This window comes from Salmo trutta, chromosome 17 (genome assembly GCF_901001165.1).
Source record: "Salmo trutta chromosome 17, fSalTru1.1, whole genome shotgun sequence".
Lineage (NCBI taxonomy): Eukaryota > Metazoa > Chordata > Actinopteri > Salmoniformes > Salmonidae > Salmo > Salmo trutta.
In genome coordinates, this window is record NC_042973.1 from 58677105 (window position 1) to 58694067 (window position 16963).

General features: G+C 40.2%; 1 pseudogene; it reads left to right on the forward strand.

Annotated features, from left to right (window-relative positions):
* LOC115151397 (zinc finger protein 420-like) overlaps positions 1 to 16750 on the forward strand; it is a 49032-nt pseudogene extending 32282 nt beyond the window's left edge.
* The last annotated feature ends 213 nt before the right edge of the window (positions 16751 to 16963 follow it).

The window sequence follows — 16963 nt, forward strand, 5'->3', positions numbered from 1 at the left end:
GTTTTAATAATACTGATGGGAACAGCCATGATGTAGTGAATGTTTTAATAATACTGATGGGAACAGTCATGATGTAGTGAATGTTTTAATATGGGAACAGCCATGATGTAGTGAATGTTTTAATATGGGAACAGTCATGATGTTGTGAATGTTTTAATAATACTGATGGGAACAGTCATGATGTAGTGAATGTTTTAATATGGGAACAGCCATGATGTAGTGAATGTTTTAATATGTGAACAGTCAGGATGTAGTGAATGTTTTAATAATACTGATGGGAACAGTCATGATGTAGTGAATGTTTTAATAATACTGATGGGAACAGCCATGATGTAGTGAATGTTTTAATAATACTGATGGGAACAGCCATGATGTAGTGAGTGTTTTAATATGGGAACAGTCATGATGTAGTGAATGTTTTAATAATACTGATGGGAACAGTCATGAATGTAGTGAATGTTTTAATATGGGAACAGCCATGATGTAGTGAATGTTTTAATATGTGAACAGTCATGATGTAGTGAATGTTTTAATAATACTGATGGGAAAAGTCATGATGTAGTGAATGTTTTAATATGGGAACAGCCATGATGTAGTGAATGTTTTAATATGGGAACAGTCATGATGTAGTGAATGTTTTAATATGGGAACAGTCAGGATGTAGTGAATGTTTTAATATGGGAACAGTCATGATGTAGTGAATGTTTTAATATGGGAACAGTCATGATGTAGTGAATGTTTTAATATGGGAACAGTCATGATGTAGTGAATGTTTTAATATGGGAACAGCCAATATGTAGTGAATGTTTTAATATGGGAACAGTCAGGATGTAGTGAATGTTTTAATATGGGAACAGTCAGGATGTAGTGAATGTTTCATGTCAACAACGTAATCACATTTTCATATTAATTTAGCTTGATGAATACTAATTATCTAAATGAAACAAAACGACTAAATTCAAGAGGTTTCAAGTTTAGACTCAAGAAATGCTCATACCATACAATGCCTTCGGAAAGTATTCAGACCCCTTGACTTTTTACACATTTTGTTACGTTATTCTAAAATTGATTAAAATAGTTTTTTTCCTCTTCAATCTACACACAATACCCCATAATGAAAAAGCAAAAACTGGCTTTTAGAATTTTTTGCAAATGTATAAAAATAAAAAAATGGAAATATGACATTTACATAAGCATTCAGACCCTTTACTCATTACTTTGTTTAAGCACATTTGGCAGAAATTACACCCTCCAGTCTTCTTGGGTATGACACAACAAGCTTGGCACACCTGTATTTGGGGAGTTTCTCCCATTCTTCTCTGCAGATCCTCTCAAGCTCTGTCAGGTTGGATGGGGAGCTTTGCTGCACAGCTATTTTAAGGTCTCTCCAGAGATGTTCGATCAGGTTTCAGTCCAGGCTGTGGCTAGGCCACTCAAGGACATTGAGACTTGTCCCGAAGCCACTCCTGCGTTGTCTTGGCTCTGCGTTTAGGATCATTGTCCTGTTGAAGGGGAACCTTCGCCCCAGTCTGAGGTCCTGAGCACTCTGGAGCAGGTTTTCATCAATGATCTCTCTGTACTTTGCTCCGTTCATCTTTCCCTCGATCTTGACAAGTCTCCCAGTCCCAGCCTCTGAAAAACATCCCCACAGCATGATGCTGCCACCACCATGCTTCACCGTAGGGAAGGTGCCTGGTTTCCTCTAGACGTTACGCTTGGCATTCAGGCCAAAGAGTTTAACCTTGGTTCCATCAGACCAGGGAATTTTGTTTCTCATGGTCAGAGTCCTTTAGGTGCCTTTTGGCAAACTCCAAGCGGGCTGTCATGTGCCTTTTACTAAGGAGTGGCTTCCGTCTGGCCACTCTACCATAAAGGCCTGATTGGTTTGCCCTTCTGGAAGGTTCTCCTATCTACACAGAGGAACTCATGGTCTAGTATGTCACCGCCTCAGACACCATTCACAATGCTGGCTGAGGTACGAGTAAAACATGACATATTATTTCCTAACCATTCACAATGCTGGCTGAGGTACGAGTAAAACATGACATATTATTTCCTAACCATTCACAATGCTGGCTGAGGTACTAGTAAAACATGACATATTATTTCCTAACCATTCACAATGCTGGCTGAGGTACGAGTAATACATGACATATTATTTCCTAACCATTCACAATGCTGGCTGAGGTACGAGTAAAACATTACATATTATTTCCTAACCATTCACAATGCTGGCTGAGGTACGAGTAAAACATGACATATTATTTCCTAACCATTCACAATGCTGGCTGGGGTACGAGTAAAACATGACAAATTATTTCCTAACCATTCACAATGCTGGCTGAGGTACGAGTAAGACATTTTACATTTTAGTAATTTAGCAGACGCTCTTATCCAGAGCGACTTACAGTAGTGAATACATGCATTTCATGCATTTTTTTTGTACTGGCCCCCCGTGGGAATCAAACCCACAACCCTGGCATTGCACACACCATGCTCTACCAACTGAGCCACAGGAACATATTATTTCCTAACCATTCACAATGCTGGCTGAGGTACAAGTAAAACATGACATATTATTTCCTAACCATTCCCAATGCTGGCTGAGGTATAAGTAAAACATGACATATTATTTCCTAACCATTCACAATGCTGGCTGAGGTACGAGTAAAACATGACATATTATTTCCTAACCGTTCACAATGCTGGCTGAGGTACGAGTAAAACATGACATATTATTTCCTAACAATTCACAATGCTGGCTGAGGTACGAGTAAAACATGACATATTATTTCCTAACCATTCACAATGCTGGCTGAGGTACGAGTAAAACATGACATATTATTTCCTAACCATTCACAATGCTGGCTGAGGTACGAGTAAAACATGACATATTATTTCCTAACCATTCACAATGCTGGCTGAGGTACGAGTAAAACATGACATATTATTTCCTAACCATTCACAATGCTGGCTGAGGTACGAGTAAAACATGACATATTATTCCCTAACCATTCACAATGCTGGCTGAGGTACGAGTGAAACATGACATATTATTACCGAACCATTCACAATGCTGGCTGAGGTACGAGTGAAACATGACATATTATTTCCTAACCATTCACAATGCTGGCTGAGGTACGAGTAAAACATTACATATTATTTCCTAACCATTCACAATGCTGGCTGAGGTACGAGTGAAACATGACATATTATTACCGAACCATTCACAATGCTGGCTGAGGTACGAGTGAAACATGACATATTATTTCCTAACCATTCACAATGCTGGCTGAGGTACGAGTAAAACATGACATATTATTTCCTAACCATTCCCAATGCTGGCTGAGGTACGAGTGAAACATTACATATTATTACCGAACCATTCAAAATGTTGGCTGCTGTACGAATAAAACATGAAATATTTTTTTCATAATTGTAAAAGAATCCCCACTCCTTAATCAACTAGTCTCTCACTGTTTAACCAGAATAACATGAGTTGTGTCCTTCAAGCTGTTACTGTTAGTCCTTAATCAACTAGTCTCTCACTGAGACAGCTTTGATGGCCCAATAAAAAAACAGTAAGTTTCTGCCAGCCAATGTGATAATTCCAGTACAGTACATGTGTAGAGGGATAATTCCAGTGCAGTACATGTGTAGAGGGATAATTCCAGTGCAGTACATGTGTAGAGGGATAATTCCAGTGCAGTACATGTGTAAAGGGATAATTCTAGTGCAGAACATGTGTAAAGGGATAATTCCAGTGCAGTACATGTGTAAAGGGATAATTCCAGTGCAGTAGATGTGTAAAGGGATAATTCCAGTGCAATACATGTGTAAAGGGATAATTCCAGTGCAGTACATGTGTAAAGGGTGTTGAGGGATAATTCCAGTGCAGTACATGTGTAGAGGGATAATTCCAGTGCAGTACATGTGTAAAGGGATAATTCCAGTGCAGTACATGTGTAAAGGGATAATTCCAGTGCAGTACATGTGTAAAGGGTGTTGAGGGATAATTCCAGTGCAGTACATGTGTAGAGGGATAATTCCAGTGCAGTACATGTGTAAAGGGATAATTCCAGTGCAGTACATGTGTAAAGGGTGTTGAGGGATAATTCCAGTGCAGTACATGTGTAGAGGGATAATTCCAGTACAGTACATGTGTAGAGGGATAATTCCAGTGCACCGGTTATTGACTGGAGACTTAAAATGCTGAAAACAGGTCCCTAGCGGAATGACAACAACATGGCTGCTTGTTAAAGAAGAGATGGAGAGAGAGAGAGAACCATATACATTGCACATGGACCGTAAGAAGTCTTGAATGTATTGAAATGCCTGGGCTCGCAGGGGATGTGTTAATTCATAACCCATAATTTATACCTGTTAATTCATAACCCATCATTTATACCTGTTAATTCATAACCCATCATTTATACCTGTTAATTCATAACCCATAATTTATACCTTTTGCTTGAAAGGGGCGGTTCAAGTCGGCTGGCACGCTACCTTACTCAGCAGGAACTAATGGGGATCCATAATAAACCCCAGGAAGAGTAGCTGTTGCCTTGGCAGGAACTAATGGGAATCCATAATAAATACAAATACTTGTATCAATATATTTGTCTCGCTTTACTCTTGGATTCGAAAATGTCCTTCTGGAAGGTTCTCCCATCTCCACAGAGGAACTCTGGAGCTCTGTCAGAGTGAACATCGGGTTCTTGTTCACCTCCCTGACCAAGGCCCTTCTCCCACCAATTTCTCAGTTTGGCTGGGTGTCCAGCTCTAGGAAGAGTCTTGGTGGTTCCAAACTTCTTCCATTTAAGAATGATGGAGGCCTCTGTGTTCTTGGGGACCTTCAATGCCGAAGACATTTTTTGGTACCCTTCCCCAGATCCCCAGATCAGCTCAAACTGAAATGGTCCACCCACACAGACAGCATGGTGAAGAAGGTGCAGCAGCGCCTCTTCAACCTTAGGAGGCTGAAGAAATTTGGCTTGTTACCAAAAACACTCACAAACTTTTACAGATGCACAATCGAGAGCATCCTGTCGGGCTGTATCACCGCCTGGTACGGCAGCTGCTCCGCCCATAACCGGAAGGCTCTCCAGAGGGTAGTGAGGTCTGCACAACGCATCACCGGGTGCAAACTACCTGCCCTCCAGGACACCTACACCACCCGATGTCACAGGAAGGCCGAAAAGATCATCAAGGACAACAAACACCCGAGCCACTGCCTTTTCACCCCGCTATCATCCAGAAGGCGATGTCAGTACAGGTGCATCAAAGCTGGGACCGAGAGACTGAAAAACAGCTTCTATCTCAAGGACATCAGACTGTTAAACAGCCATCACTAACATTGAGTGGCTGCTGCCAACATACTGACTCAACTCCAGCCACTTTAATAATGGAAAAATTGATGTAATCTAATTATCACTAGCCACTTTATATTATATAATGTTTACTTACCCTACATTACTCATCTCATATGTATATACTGTACTCTATACCATCTACTGCATCTTGCCATCTTGATGTAATGTAGCACTAGACACTTCAAACAATGCCTCTTTATATGTTTTCATACCCTACATTACTCATCTCATATGTATATACTGTACTCTATACCATCTACTGCATCTTGCCATCTTGATGTAATGTAGCACTAGACACTTCAAACAATGCCTCTTTATATGTTTTCATACCCTACATTACTCATCTCATATGTATATACTGTACTCTATACCATCTACTGCATCTTGCCTATCCTGCTAGAACACACCTCCATCTCCATTAACTACATCACACCTGTCCAGACCCACTAGAACACACCTCCATCTCCATTAACTACATCACACCTGTCCAGACCCACTAGAAATCACCTCCATCTCCATTAACTACATCACACCTGTCCAGACCCACTAGAACACACCTCCATCTCCATTAACTACATCACACCTGCCCAGACCCACTAGAACACACCTCCATCTCCATTAACTACATCACACCTGTCCAGACCCTCTAGAACACACCTCCATCTCCATTAACTACATCACACCTGTCCAGACCCACTAGAACACACCTCCATCTCCATTAACTACATCACACCTGTCCACTGAAACACACCTCCATCTCCATTAACTACATCACACCTGTCCAGACCCACTAGAACACACCTCCATCTCCATTAACTACATCACACCTGTCCAGACCCACTAGAACACACCTGCATCTCCATTAACTACATCACACCTGTCCAGACCCACTAGAACACACCTCCATCTCCATTAACTACATCACACCTGTCCAGACCCACTAGAACACACCTCCATCAACTACATCACACCTGTCCAGACCCACTAGAACACACCTCCATCTCCATTAACTACATCACACCTGCCCAGACCCACTAGAACACACCTCCATCTCCATTCACTACATCACACCTGTCCAGACCCACTAGAACACAGCTCCATCTCCATTAACTACATCACACCTGTCCACTAGAACACACCCCCATCTCCATTAACTACATCACACCTGTCCACAAGAACACACCTCCATCTCCATTAACTACATCACACCTGTCCAGACCCACTAGAACACACCTCCATCTCCATTAACTACATCACACCTGCCCAGACCCACTAGAACACACCTCCATCTCCATTCACTACATCACACCTTATTTCTCTCTGTCGCCCAGAACTTTACAATTTTAGATAATAAAGCATTTGACCTTTGTATTGCATTAGCAATGGAGGATTGGTTGATTTCCAGTATCCCTCTACACATTTACTGCACTGAAATTATCCCTCTACACATGTACTGTACTGGAATTATCCCTCTACACATGTACTGTACTGGAATTATCCCTCTACACATGTACTGCACTGGAATTATCCCTCTACACATGTACTGTACTGGAATTATCCCTCTACACATGTACTGCACTGGAATTATCCCTCAACACCCTTTACACATGTACTGTACTGGAATTATCCCTCTACACATGTACTGCACTGGAATTATCCCTCTACACATTTACTGCACTGAAATGATCCCTTTACACATGTACTGTACTGGAATTATCCCTCTACACATGTACTGTACTGGAATTATCCCTTTACACATCTACTGCACTGGAATTATCCCTCTACACATGTACTGCACTGGAATTATCCCTCTACACATGTACTGTACTGGAATTATCCCTTTACACATCTACTGTACTGGAATTATCCCTCTACACATGTACTGCACTGGAATTATCCCTCTACACATGTACTGTACTGGAATTATCCCTTTACACATCTACTGCACTGGAATTATCCCTCTACACATGTACTGTACTGGAATTATCCCTCTACACCCTTTACACATGTACTGTACTGGAATTATCCCTCTACACATGTACTGTACTGCGATTATCCCTCTACACATGTACTGCACTGGAATTATCCCTTTACACATGTACTGCACTGGAATTATCCCTCTACACATGTACTGTACTGGAATTATCCCTCTACACATGTACTGTACTGGAATTATCCCTTTACACATGTACTGCACTGGAATTATCCCTCTACACATGTACTGCACTGGAATTATCCCTCAACACCCTTTACACATGTACTGCACTGGAATTATCCCTTTACACATGTACTGCACTGGAATTATCCCTCTACACTCTTTACACATGTACTGTACTGGAATTATCACATTGGCTGGCAGAAACTTGCTGTTTTTTTTATTGGGCCATCAAAGCTGTCTCAGTGATTTGTGTGATTGGTTACATTTCAGTCACATGTGCATAACGGAAAGGTGGTGTCTGATGTCTGCAGGTCAATGCAGCTGAGAAATATGATCCTTGTAATTATTCTCTGTGAATATCAGCAGTGGGAATGATTGTGAAATATGATCCTTGTAATTATTCTCTGTGAATATCAGCAGTGGGAATGATTGTGAAATATGATCCTTGTAATTATTCTCTGTGAATATCAGCAGTGGGAATGATTGTGAAATATGATCCTTGTAATTATTCTCTGTGAATATCAGCAGTGGGAATGATTGTGAAATATGATCCTTGTAATTATTCTCTGTGAATATCAGCAGTGGGAATGATTGTGAAATATGATCCTTGTAATTATTCTCGGTTAGGAAATAATATGTCATGTTTTACTCGTACCTCAGCCAGCATTGTGAATGGTTAGGAAATAATATGTCATGTTTTACTCGTACCTCAGCCAGCATTGTGAATGGCGTCTGATGCAGTGACATACTAGACCATGGCAGTAAATCTAATACTTAGGTGTTTTTAGTCATGCATGAAAGGTCTGGGGTGGTTCTGTGGTTATAAGTTACTGACCTTGGAATACATTTCTGGCCATGCTGGCAGGGTCTGAATCAAACCCAATGTCCACCTGGTACACTGACAGGGTCTGAATCAAACCCAATGTCCACCTGGTACACTGGCAGGGTCTGAATCAAACCCAATGTCCACCTGGTACACTGACAGGGTCTGAATCAAACCCAATGTCCACCTGGTACACTTGCAAGGTCTGAATCAAACCCAATGTCCACCTGGTACACTGGCAGGGTCTGAATCAAACCCAATGTCCACCTGGTACACTGACAGGGTCTGAATCAAACCCAATGTCCACCTGGTACACTGGCAGGGTCTGAATCAAACCCAATGTCCACCTGGTACACTGACGGGGTCTGAATCAAACCCAATGTCCACCTGGTACACTGGCAGGGTCTGAATCAAACCCAATGTCCACCTGGTACACTGACAGGGTCTAAATCAAACCCAATGTCCACCTGGTACACTGGCAGGGTTTGAATTAAACCCAATGTCCACCTGGTACACTGGCAGGGTCTGAATCAACCCCAATGTCCACCTGGTACACTGGCAGGGTCTGAATCAACCCAATGTCCACCTGGTACACTGGCAGGGTCTGAATCAAACCCAATGTCCACCTGGTACACTGACAGGGTCTGAATCAAACCCAATGTCCACCTGGTACACTGGCAGGGTCTGAATCAAACCCAATGTCCACCTGGTACACTGCCAGGGTCTGACTCAAACCCAATGTCCACCTGGTACACTGGCAGGGTTTGAATTAAACCCAATGTCCACCTGGTACACTGGCAGGGTCTGAATCAACCCCAATGTCCACCTGGTACACTGGCAGGGTCTGAATCAACCCAATGTCCACCTGGTACACTGGCAGGGTCTGAATCAAACCCAATGTCCACCTGGTACACTGGCAGGGTCTGAATCAACCCAATGTCCACCTGGTACACTGACAGGGTCTGAATCAACCCAATGTCCACCTGGTACACTGGCAGGGTCTGAATCAACCCAATGTCCATCTGGTACACTGACAGGGTCTGAATCAACCCAATGTCCATCTGGTACACTGGCAGGGTCTGAATCAAACCCAATGTCCACCTGGTACACTGGCAGGGTCTGAATCAACCCAATGTCCACCTGGTACACTGGCAGGGTCTGAATCAACCCAATGTCCACCTGGTACACTGACAGGGTCTGAATCAACCCAATATCCATCTGGTACACTGGCAGGGTCTGAATCAAACCCAATGTTAAGGGGAGGTAAGATTGGTCAAGAGGGTGATGATTATTGTTGTTCTACTGCCTGATTGTTATGCAACAACACTGTTTACAAAAGCTTTGTTAAATCAGCACAACAGTTTTCAGCTGTGCTAACATAATTGCAAAAGGGTTTTCTAATAATCAATTAGCCTTTTAAAATGATAAACTTGGATTAGCTAACACAACGTGGCATTGGAACACAGGAGTGATGGTTGCTTATAATGGGCCTCTGTACGCCTATGTATATATTCCATAAACAATCAGCTGTTTCCAGCTACAATAGTCATTTACAACATTAACAATGTCTACACTGTATTTCAGATCAATTTGATGTTATTTTAATGGACAAAAAAAGTGTTTTTCTTTCAAAAACAAGAACATTTCTAAGTGACCCTAACCTTTTGAACGGTAGTGTTAATCATTTTAGAATAAGGCTGTAATTTAACAAAATGTGGAAAAAGTGAAGAGGTCTGAATACTTTCCGAATGCACTGTATTGTTACACCATGTAGCAGCAGTATAGACCTAGTCTGTTCATTATATACATCTACATGATGTATTGTTACACCATGTAGGAGCAGTATAGACCTAGTCTGTTCATTATATACATCTACATGATGTATTGTTACACCATGTAGCAGCAGTATAGACCTAGTCTGTTCATTATATACATCTACATGATGTATTGTTACACCATGTAGCAGCAGTATAGACCTAGTCTGTTCATTATATACATCTACATGATGTATTGTTACACCATGTAGGAGCAGTATAGACCTAGTCTGTTCATTATATACATCTACATGATGTATTGTTACACCATGTAGGAGCGGTATAGACCTAGTCTGTTCATTATATACATCTACATGATGTATTGTTACACCATGTAGGAGCGGTATAGACCTAGTCTGTTCATTATATACATCTACATGATGTATTGTTACACCATGTAGGAGCAGTATAGACCTAGTCTGTTCATTATATACATCTGCATGATGTATTGTTACACCATGTAGCAGCAGTATAGACCTAGTCTGTTCATTATATACATCTACATGATGTATTGTTACACCATGTAGGAGCAGTATAGACCTAGTCTGTTCATTATATACATCTACATGATGTATTGTTACACCATGTAGCAGCTGTATAGACCTAGTCTGTTCATTATATACATCTGCATGATGTATTGTTACACCATGTAGCAGCAGTATAGACCTAGTCTGTTCATTATATACATCTACATGATGTATTGTTACACCATGTAGGAGCAGTATAGACCTAGTCTGTTCATTATATACATCTACATGATGTATTGTTACACCATGTAGCAGCTGTATAGACCTAGTCTGTTCATTATATACATCTACATGATGTATTGTTACACCATGTAGCAGCTGTATAGACCTAGTCTGTTCATTATATACATCTACATGATGTATTGTTTCACCATGTAGGAGCAGTATAGACCTAGTCTGTTCATTATATACATCTACATGATGTATTGTTACACCATGTAGCAGCAGTATAGACCTAGTCTGTTCATTATATACATCTACATGATGTATTGTTACACCATGTAGGAGCGGTATAGACCTAGTCTGTTCATTATATACATCTACATGATGTATTGTTACACCATGTAGGAGCAGTATAGACCTAGTCTGTTCATTATATACATCTATATGATGTATTGTTACACCATGTAGGAGCAGTATAGACCTAGTCTGTTCATTATATACATCTACATGATGTATTGTTACACCATGTAGGAGCATTATAGACCTAGTCTGTTCATTATATACATCTATATGATGTATTGTTACACCTCCAGGTTGTGGGGGGGCCAGTACAAAAAGAAATGCATGAATTGAAATGTATGTATTCACTACTGTAAGTCGCTCTTATCCAGAGCAACTTACAGTAGTGAATACATACATTTCAATTCATGCATTATTTTATTTTTTGTACTGGCCCCCCCCCATGGGAATCGAACCCACAACCCTGGCATTGCAAACACCATGCTCTACCAACTGAGCCACAGGGAACACAATGGAGTTCAAGTCCAAAGACTGAGATGGCCATAGAACATTTTTGATTTTATGCCCAATTAACCATTTCTTTGTGGATGTTGATGTGTCTTGCTGGAAGATCCACTTATGGCCAAGTTTCAGCCTCCTAGCAGAGAGGTAACCAAGTTTTGGGCTAAAAATATCCTGGTAGTGGGTAAAGTTTATTTATTTTATACAGTAATTTTTGCTCATCTTTATCAAGGCTATTAATAACTAGGTGCTTATTTTGATATCTAGTTATTTGACTGAATCAGAAATACAGATGTGGAGTAGAGGTTAAGTTTGTTTTAAATTCTCATAAAAAATCTGAACTAATCAAACAACACTTGTTGCTCTTTGCACGTGTTGATATAATATTCTCATTTAATGGAGAGAAAAAAACGTTTCCCTAAACTGCTTTATAATGTTATAATTCAATGAAGAATAAAAATAGTTTTCCCTCCTCAACTGCGTTTCCTCCCTCCAGACAGCTGATGGCGATATGTGTCTTTCAGGCGATGTTTCTAGTGTGACGTATAATCTAGTGGACGGAACGCTTCTTCAACAACTGCAGCCACCTCGGTAGCTCGCTAGCTGACAAAGTCGAAACATTCAAGCTGTTTGGACAATTTCGTGGTTTAATTGCCACTGTGATTTAAACATACTTATGTGTAAACAACTAGCTACCCCATTAAATATAATATTTACGTTGTAAGTCAGCTAGCTGGCTGGTTAAGTTAGCGCTAGTCTAGTCGCTAATGCTAACTAGCTATTATCCCCGACCATGAGTTCACTAAGCTACTCTCCTCCTGTTAAAGAAGAGGATGTCTGCTGGATGGAGAAAGAAGCTCTCGTGAAAGAGGAGGAGGAAGAGGAGGCTGTTACAATACAAAAACAAGTAAAGGGTGAGGCTGTTACAGTGAAAGAAGAAGAGAAAGACGTTTCAGAGAAAGAAGAGGAAGACGCGTTCAGAGTGAAAGAGGAGGAGGATTTTACTGTGAAAGAGGAGGAGGAAGATGCAGTTTTTGGAATGGAGGATGAAGTGAAAGAAGATGAAGACGTTTTTGGAATGAAGGATGAAGAGGGGGAGATTACTGTCACATTAGAGGAGGACGAAGAAGAGAAGACTGGAGAACTGATTAACACCAGTAAATACAGTGAGTACTATCTTATAAAACAGGGACATTGATCTGATTAACACCAGTAAATACAGTGAGTACTATATAATAAAACAGGGACATTGATCTGATTAACACCAGTAAATACAGTGAGTACTATCTTATAAAACAGGGACATTGATCTGATTAACACCAGTAAATATAGTGAGTACTATCTTATAAAACAGGGACATTGATCTGATTAACACCAGTAAATACAGTGAGTACTATCTTATAAAACAGGGTCATTGATCTGATTAACACCAGTAAATACAGTGAGTGCTATCTAATAAAACAGGGACATTGATCTGATTAACACCAGTAAATACAGTGAGTACTATCTTATAAAACAGGGACATTGATCTGATTAACACCAGTAAATATAGTGAGTACTATCTTATAAAACAGGGACATTGATCTGATTAACACCAGTAAATATAGTGAGTACTATCTTATAAAACAGGGACATTGATCTGATTAACACCAGTAAATACAGTGAATACTATCTAATAAAACAGGGACATTGATCTGATTAACACCAGTAAATACAGTGAGTACTATCTTATAAAACAGGGACACAAACTCTGCAGTTGTTGAACTAATGTGTGATTTTTAAAAGGGCATTCTACACTTGAATATGTTTTTGTACTGTCGGAATTGTTCATGATGTCCTTTCCTGTTGAAAAGGGATATATAAATACAGTAAATTATAAACACACTAATGGGAAACAAATAAATATTTTGAGCAAAATAGTGTTTTTTAGACAACTGCAAACTAGAAGGAGTGAGTGATGTCATAGTAAGGCCTTCAAGGAGTTGGCTTGATGGGAAGTCGTGATGTCATCCAATAGGCGACTGATCTTCATGTGAATATTCATTATTCTATTTAAAATCATTCATGTTCTGTCAAGTTGGTTGTTGATTATTGCTAGAAAGCCATTTTCAAGTCTTACCATAGACTTTCAAGACGATTTAAGTCCAAACTGTAACTAGGCCACTCAGGAACATTCAATGTCATCTTGGTAAGTTCCTCCAGTGTAGAATTGGCCTTGTGGTTTTGGTTATTGTCCTGTTAGGACAGTTTTTTGTATTCAGATCTCTGAAATGCTCTCTACCTACGTAACATTTAGTGTCTCCTTATATTACGCTGGGAAAATAGTTTTCATGGGCACAAAAATCCTAAATCATTTCAGAGTTTGCTAAATCCAATGGTTCTAACCGAGAGTCACCTTAACTTTATTGACAACACCCAAATGGATACTGTCATTAATGTGGTTCTTCAATAATTACACATAATACTTAATACTGTAGCTGTTTAGTTACAGTCACATGTTCAACTATCATCAGCTGATCCAGGAAATCATTTTCTGAATGACAGTCACATGACAAACATCACAACATGCAACAACAACCAAAGTGCTTCTTCATTCATTACTCTGGTAAAGACAGTTATGCCGTGCTCCACGTTGGATCCAACATCCCTAACAAATTGATGTTTATAATGTGTTATTGTCTGGTTGATTTACAGTAGGGTCTCGTTAGTCTGTTTGGACACAGAGATACTTAGCTCATAATGTGTAGAGAACTGTTCCTTGATGGATAGGCTATTGTACAACACACAGAGCTATTTTCCTATATTTGTTGTTAGGGGAAGTTATGGGTCCGACAGTAGGTCTATGTTATTGTTAGGTGAAGTTATGGGTCCTACAGTAGGTCTATGTTATTGTTTGGTGAAGTTATGGGTCCGACAGTAGGTCTATGTTATTGTTAGGTGAAGTTATGGGACCGACAGTAGGTCTATTTTATTGTTAGGTGAAGTTATGGGTCCGACAGTAGGTCTATTTTATTGTTAGGTGAAGTTATGGGTCCTACAGTATGTCTATGTTATTGTTTGGTGAAGTTATGGGTCCGACAGTAGGTCTATTTTATTGTTAGGTGAAGTTATGGGTCCTACAGTAGGTCTATGTTATTGTTTGGTGAAGTTATGGGTCCTACAGTAGGTCTATGTTATTGTTAGGTGAAGTTATGGGCCAATTTGGCAAACTGTACAAACCCTCATTGTCAAGCTGATGGAAAAGTCAAAGAGCATTTTACTGGTTGAAGTGTTTTTTTAAGTACAAAGTGGTTTATTTGCGATGATGACACAAACATTATATTAAGCAGGACATTCAAACAAGCCTTACAATTATAATCCAAAGTAGTGTGAAATGCACTCATAAGCAACCTGGAAATGGAGGTTTCTCCCCTGAGTTTTCCCCCGTTCACATTCAGAATACATTGTGAAAACCCAAAATCTTTGCTCACCATTTTTGCTCCAGGCAGATATAGTACATCCATAACTAGCGGTTTCCTCATTAGCAGGGAGGAGTTTCTGCAATCAAATTGCATGTGCATCGCCCTCGTGCCGCAATTTTAGCAAACACAAAAAGGGGCCTACATTGGATACAAAAAGTTGTCTGGCACACTGCTTCGAGTTTCAATAACTTTAACTTATTTCTAGCCTAACATCATCGATTTTACTACTAATGTGAAAACAAGACAAAATATGACTATTCTTGCTAATTTTAAGACAATTGTCAAATAATTTTAACATTCATTACAGACGTTAATTGTTGTACAACATCGTGGCTGCGCTGTTGGCAACACTTTTACAGTGGATTACTGCTGTTGTGGGCCTTTAACCATCTGTCTGTCTTTGTTGTTCACACAGGAGAGAGGCGGGACAGTTGTGGATCCTCTGGGGAGTCTCAACAACCTCTTGATGCTGAAGAGGCAGAAAAGAGTCTTTCCAGATCAGAACACCTCAATAAACACCTGCAGAGATCCACAGGGAAGAAATCTCACTGCTGCTCTGACTGTGGGAAGGGATTCACCTCCTCAGGCATTAAAATTCATCAGATAATCCACACAGGAGAGAGACCTTATAGCTGTACTCAATGTGGGAAGAGTTTTGTTCAATCTACATCTCTGACAGTGCACCAGAGAATACACACAGGAGAGAAACCTTATAGCTGTGGTCAGTGTGGGAAGGGTTTTACTAGATCTGACCATCTGACTTTACACCAGAGAAAGCACACAGGAGAGAAACTTTATAGCTGTGATCAATGTGGGAAAAGTTTTACTCGATCTGACCATCTGACTTTACACCAGAGAATACACACAGGAGAGAAACCTTATATCTGTGGTCAATGTGGGAAGGGTTTTGCTGCATCTAGCAATCTTACTCTACACCAGAGAATACACACAGGAGAGAAACCTTATATCTGTGGTCAATGTGGGAAGGGTTTTGCGGCATCTACCAATCTTACTCTACACCAGAGAATACACACAGGAGAGAAACCTTATAGCTGTGGTCAATGTGGGAAGAGTTTTAGTCAATCTAGCTATCTGACAGTGCACCAGAGAATACACACAGGAGAGAAATCTTATAGCTGTGGTCAATGTGGGAAAAGTTTTCATAAATCTGGCCATCTGACAGTGCACCAGAGAATACACACAGGAGAGAAATCTTATAGCTGTAATCAATGTGGGAAGAGTTTTACTACATCTGGCCAGCTGACTTTACACCAGCGAAAGCACACAGGAGAGAAACTTTATAGTTGTGATCAATGTGGGAAGAGTTTTACTAGATCTGACCATCTGATTTTACACCAGAGAACGCACACAGGAGAGAAACCTTATAGCTGTGATCAATGTGGGAAGAGTTTTACTAGATCTGACCATCTGACTTTACACCAGAGAACGCACACAGGAGAGAAATCTTATAGCTGTGGTCAATGTGGGAAGAGTTTTGTTCAATCTAGCCAGCTGACAGTACACCAGAGAACACACACAGGAGAGAAACCGTATAGCTGTGATCAGTGTGGGAAGAGTTTTACTGAGTCTGGTGGTCTGACTAAACACCAGAGAACACACACAGGAGAGAAACCTCATACCTGTGACCAGAGATAATCTGATAAAAAATCTCTGATTAAATATCAGAAAATACATACATGAAGGAGTTGTTTCATGATATCTATGAAATAATGTCACAATGTAGAATGTTTTAACATTGTAGTAGGAGTATTTTAATGATGTCACAATGTAGAACCTAAACGTTTGTCCCCTGTTCTATTGATTTCAACATTATATGGATATTAG